We start from the raw sequence: 6,743 nt of genomic DNA on the forward strand, positions 1-6,743 counted from the left end.
TTGAGTGGTCGCTCGCTGCGCTCGGTCGCTCGCTGCGCTCGGTCGCTCGCTGCGCTCGGTCGCTCGCTGCGCTCGGTCGCTCGCTGCGCTCGCGACATAATAGAATTAGGTTTATCTCCAAACATCATCTGCATAACTGCCACACGATCAGAAACCGCTATGTTCTAGTCATCAAATTGTATAAATGACGGTGTACTGCAAACCTCAGACTATGTGTCGACAAGTGCATGGTAGGGTAATAATATAAAAATTACCGGCAAGTGTGATGTTTTTCTCAGTCGTCTTCGTCTCTTGGAAAAGGCAGACACTGACATGGTGATTCCAGAGATCCCGTGCAAGTTGGTGCTGCTTGTAAATGAATTTCAGTCATCTTGTGTTAAAGCTCCAAAGTGAAAACGTGGGGGACGTCGCGAAAGTTGTAAAACGCGAAAAAGACATATCCGTAACAGACAGAGGCATTCCGAGGAAGACCAAAGACAACACTTTTATCGGTGCTAAATCAGGATCTCAAAATTATTGGGAGGAAACTCGAAACTGCTGATGACCTCGACAACCTGAGAGAATTGGAAAAGAGGAGAGGCACCTGGAGAAGTTTGTGGGACAGTATTGTTCTTCACGCGACACAAGGGAAGCTTAATTAGTTTAATGACTTCTCGGGAGTGCTTTTAATAATAATAATCAGCATGGCAATTGTCAATTCTTTCTTCTCGCCTTTTCGTTCTTTCAGGCTTATGACTTGCACTGTCTGAAGTGTCAGCTAGGACAGCATGTTGTTATGTAGACCTGTCAGGACGTTTTCCGTCTACACGGTCTAGCCCTACTGGCTCCAGTACTGAAGGGAATTCAATAAAAGTCAAAATCAAATGGATTATAAACCATAATGACTCTTGTTTAAAATCATAAAAAAATCAACTTTCGAATTGATTGGACCAGGAGTCGGTAAATACTTTTGGGGAAGAGCGAATTTTAGACATTTTTGGAAATTCCGATAAATTGAAGATCTATCTTTTACCATTTGTCCAAATCAAAAATTATGAATTCATTATTATAGAGATTTTAATAACAGACAAGGCTGAAGTTGTCTATAAAAAGCACTTTCGAGCTTAGTTTTGCATTACATTACCATCTTTACCCCTCTAAGTAAATTTCGTATGTGCTCACTACAATATGGTTGAAAGGATCCTAGTTTTGTGTGAGGAATTGGGCTAAAAACATCATGTGCACGTATAAAGATATTATTTTTGTCGAAAGTGATGAGATTGGCTGAGAAGAGTATGTGACAAATAGCATCCGGTAGATTTCCTTGGAGCGGTTGAATTATCAGACAAATAATTGATTTGAACAACGTTTACCGGGCCTATCCACGGTGTGGGAAATTAGATCCTCGGTCATCCATTGGAGTCTGAGCAGTATTTCCGAGCCATGAAGGAGTGGATGTTTTTCTTTATTCGGGTGGTTAAAGATGTTTCGATCAGATTTCATAGAGGCATCGAGAGCCAAGGGATAAATCTCAGAAGACGGATCCAGTCCTGTTTAGACAAGGTCACAGCGTCGATACATGTTGATAGAGCATCGGCCGAAGTAGCTCGTCCAGCCTTGGAGATCTTCACATATGTAGCGAGATTTGCGCCTATCCAATATGAGCTTCAGCATGGAAATAGGGTCGGACGGCACCCGGTTGCAAATGTTACAAAAGTTCACACATAAAGCACCAATTCGCGTAGCCCTTCATAGTGTAATTATAATTCACATATTCTTGATAATATTGACATAACGTCCAAAACAACTTTTTTATTCACTAGTGATGAAATCCAACCTTTTACACTCTTGTTAACTATAAAATTTATACAGAAAACACCTTTCTATTTTTCCCTGTACCAAGGGCCTTGTGGTCCTGCAAATATGTGTCAAATATTATACTTCTCGTATAATTTTTCCATTTTGGATTTCTTAAATTCTTTTCCGTTCGATGATAGGTGGTCCAAAAAATAAATAATCCGTTTTAAGCTAGAAGCCACTTCATCTGCAGATTTCGTTCTAATAACCTCAACCACGGCATATTTTGAAAAAGAATTTATCACATGTAATACCTAACTACTTATTAATATTATAAAACCCATGAATATGAGTCGTTTGTCTTCGAATAACGTCGTAAATTGACTAAGTCTGCAATATATCGGACACGTGGTGTGATCTCTGCTTTGGTGTTCACTGATCATTAACGAGAATGTAAGAAATTTCATTCTTAAAGACAATTGACCTGGCTATTCTGTCAAGCCGCATTCGCTAGGACTTGCTATTGCTATCGAAAACACTCAAATCCTCTTCATTTAACTTTTATTCTTTGATAATTTCCAATTCTTCCTGAGATAGTGTTCTAAATTTAATTATTTTATCAGTTTTAATAGAAATTTATACATAAATAAACGACTTTTTCCTGAAAATTATTTTTTTTATTTTTTTAATTTGACTAATCTATTTTGTTTGTTTTTATCAACAAAACAAGAAACAAAGGTAATCAGGTACAAGCCGTATAAAGAACTGAGAAACTGTTTCTTTTAAGAACAGCTCTGAGAGACCCTGTTAAGACCAGAGGTCTTCACAGAAGCTAAGTACCTCGAGCAGACGTTTTACAATGCTATTAAGCTTCACTTGCCTGGGGATCCTCCCAAGGCTTTTAAGTCTATTGATTTCTATTGATTTCTTATCTATGGCTTTTTTTGGCCTGGGAGTTTTAAAAATGAAATTAGATCTGAATTATGGAAAATAGAATTTTAGCCATCTGATGGGGAATTTCCAAGCAGGCGTTTCACGATGCGACTAATCTCCACGTTCATAAGGAATCTTCCAGGGATTTTCCGTCTATCTTTTTATATTTTTTAGAGAGCTTTTTGTGCAATTACCCAACTGGATTTGAAATTAGCCCAGGGACAAAGCAATAAGTGTCCACCAAAGAAGTAGATTTTGCGATTTTCGTTCCAGTCGGTAAATACTTTTGGCAAAAAGCCAATTTTTCACATTCTTGGAAATTCAGACAAATTGAGGAGCCATCCTCTTCTTAGTAGCATCAACATGAGAGATCCAAGTGGATTCAGAGCCGTCGACATAACTGATGATAACTACCAATAAGTGGAGGTTTGTTGGCATCTTTCTAACTCCATCAATAGGAGTAATCACGAAATTTTCCGTGATTTCGTACACCCCGACAGAAAAATTTCCTGCTTCCTCGAGACTCGTACTGTTATTTTCTGCAGGGGCGCCCATATGATTAAACCTTCCATAAAAAGCAAAATTTACAACTAAAATTTAATAATATTTAAGAATTCATTAAAAAATAAAATTGATTTGTCTCATTACCAAATATTTTATAACAATAAGCAGGGTGGCATTATAACGCGACCCCGCTAAAATTAATTAAACACAAAATTTATTAAAAAACTCCATAATCGTTGACTGTCTATAACTATTTCATCCATTGAAAAACATATACGTTGACATCCATCTCATCATTAATATTCAATGTTGAAATCAGTTGACTCAATTGATTTTGATCAACAATTTCTTTTCTCGAATTTTTAGCCGTAGTTTTCGGTAATGTGCCTTAAAACTATGTATCATTCCGGAATCCAATGGTTGTAAGTGACTTGTTGTTAGAGGCAAAAAGTGCACTTCAATATTCGATAACGTCGGAATAATGTGACTTGGACAGTTGTCCATAATTAGAAGTATTTTTCCCCCACATCTCATTTGATTATCCAACTCCTTTATCTAATCTTGAAATATCATTGATGTCGTTTATGATTTAGTATTAAATCTGTAATCCGAATATAAATGATAATTGAAGCCTTTGAAACAACGCGGATTATTAGATTTCCAATCACAAGTGGACGGAGTTTTTTGCTCCCATCTGAATTACAACAGAAAACAATTGTAATTCTTTCTTTATATTTTTTAACATTTTCAAAATATGGTTGGTTTATTAAAATTATCTTTAGTTTTATCAGGAGTTGTTAATGATTTTGACGGAATCATTTTATAGTAAAGACAAGTCTTATCTATATTAAAGATATCATTTCCATTATATTTGGCACAAATTTAGTTTGATTTTTCAAATCTATCATAAACTGTCTTAGGATCCACTTAAAAATTATAATTTAAAAATTTTAATGGCGTTATATCGGATAAGGCACATAATTTAACGTGGCAATAACTGAGTTTACAGCACGGATGTGCATTATAAAGAAAAATTTGAAGAACCAAAAAACGGGGCAATAAGCGGGGTTGCATTATAAGGGGATGGCATTATAGAGGGGTTTAAGTGTATTAGAATAACAAAAAAGACGTTAAAAAGCATGCGTCCGGAATACAAAATCTCAGCTACAGCGGAAAATACCTTAGCAAGTATTTTAATGGATGCCAATACTTACCGCCGTACTTGCCATATAGATATTATCTTCTCTAGGATCTCAGGGAGGCTTTTGAGAAACAATTCTTGGGCGTCCGAGAGCTGCTCTTGCCATCCTAAGCCATGTGCAAGGCGGATACCGCGGAACGGATGACCTCATATAATAGAGGGGTTCGATTAAAAATTTCAAATTACAAAATCAATACTCAACATAGCGGTTAAATTAATAATAACGCCTCGGTGGTGTAGCGGTTATCACGCTCGCCTAACACGCGAGAGGTTCTGGGTTCAACTCCCAGTCGAGGTAATTTGATTTTATTTTTTTCAAATTTATTTTTAATAGATATAAATTAGACTTATCTTTTGTCATTTAAAATATTTTTAAACCACCTTTTTACAATTTAAATAAATTTAGGCATTTAAAACCATTGAAGAAATTTAAAATGTCATTAAAATAGTAAATTTCCCCTGGAATTATATATGTATTACTTACATGCAACGTATTTTCTCTATTCACTACAGGACCAACCTTGTGATAGAAATTACAATTTATTTATTTTACTAGTTAGGAAGACAGGAAAAACTAGCCATTATTGACGACGGGAAATTTAAAAAAATGAGGCACCGGAGTGTCTCTACTGAGCAGCATATTTCCCTTATGGACACTTTAGATATCTGACGTCCACTACAAAAACAACCGCGCCTTCTCCAGCATTCATATGAGTTATCTAATTTTTCTTTGAGATCGAGACCGTAGGCCAACTTAATGGCGTAACGCCTCTTTTTCTCAAGTTTGTTGATTAGACAAACCCTCTCACCTGTATCATACCAGCCCTCAAACTCGTAGGTGAAAATCGGTTGTACACATGTCCTGTATACGTAGATGTATGTTTTTGGACTCAGATGAAATCTGATCAGGCTTCGTAGGATTTTAACGGCTCTCTTCCTTTGTGTATCGATATGATTTCCATAAGAGCCTCTGGAATCGAGAATGTGATAGAAAATGAAACGATGGCTTATATATAGTTAGTCGTGCAGCAGGGGAATATAAAAGTCGACAAAAACCATCCCTTTCTACGCAAAAACAAACTTTAAAGAGCTACAACTAGAGAATAATTTTGATCTTCCTTGAGGATTAATAACTGAATACAAGTACATATTCTTTCTGTTTTAGATGGTCCTAAGAGAAGAAGACTAGCCAGAAAATCGACAGATAAATCTTAAAAATGTATTAGTTATTCAAAACAATAATCTAAAATAATTCTTATGAGTTTTTTTAATAAGACAAGTGATGTCATACGTCTATATTATTAAAAGAGTGCACCTTCTGGAAGGTCTACAGTGCCAGAGAAAAGGAGGAAGAAGAGGAGGAGGTGCGTGGATTGCCATCCTCTGCTCACTTTGAAGGCTCTTGATTTTGAAAAATTACTTAGTTAATTAGTTTCTTTTTATTAATAAAGTTCTCAAACACATATATATTGTATTCTACTAAACATAGAAAATAGACTGAAATATCAAATTTAGAAGTACAGAATCTAGTAAACAAATCGATTCATTAAATGATTAGTAGATTATTTAGAGGTATTATATTAAACATTTTTAGGATATTTAGCAAATATGCCAAGACCCTAGATATTATTGAAATAAAATTGATAACTGTTAGAATGCAAATCAGAACTGCTCCAATGATTAAATAAATTTTATATTTTGTTAATAAAGCGTCAATTCGTGCCACGCATCCCTAAAAATAAATTCATTATTAAATTACAGTGCTATATGTAATCGCGTTTTTTGAATAACAACTTTGAGGTGGGACAATCAACGGCAAATAATCAGCTGTGGAGTCTGCACCACAACATTTGAACGTGTTTTGAATAAAATCAAGATTTTTCGTATTAGAATTAAAATTTTTAATTTCTCGCAGCAGTTCTTTCCGTATCAAGTTTATCATCTACAGTTAGGACTATAGTCTTTAACTTGTGGTTTTTTCACACAATAAATAATTGTTGCGGCCAAGACAAGCGAAAATATGCACAATAGACAAATCGAGAACTAGTTGTTATATTTATTTTCAATTTTTTACAAAAATACTGCAGCATCGATTATTTTTAAAAGAATAACAAATTCCAGACAACATTCCTATAAATCCAAATATTCCTGCAAAGAGAATTATAATTCCAGGTGTTTGTAAATAACTATTATTTAGCATGTTTCTCTGAATAGTATCTTTTAATATCACTACTCCCGCATAGCTGCCCAGTCCTCCAATGACCTGTTTTTATAATTATTAGAAATCTACCCCCAATAGGACTATATTTATTATGATCAGAAATTTAGT

At 35.2% G+C, this 6,743-nt stretch overlaps 1 non-coding gene across 1 annotated transcript; it reads left to right on the forward strand.

Annotated features, from left to right (window-relative positions):
• The first annotated feature begins 4,639 nt into the window (after positions 1–4,639).
• Positions 4,640–4,712, forward strand: Trnav-aac. Its single transcript has one exon. It is a non-coding gene; the product is annotated as a tRNA-Val (tRNA).
• Positions 4,713–6,743: the final 2,031 nt, after the last annotated feature.

This window comes from Octopus sinensis, unplaced genomic scaffold, assembly GCF_006345805.1.
Source record: "Octopus sinensis unplaced genomic scaffold, ASM634580v1 Contig18742, whole genome shotgun sequence".
In the NCBI taxonomy this organism is placed as follows: Eukaryota; Metazoa; Mollusca; class Cephalopoda; order Octopoda; family Octopodidae; genus Octopus; species Octopus sinensis.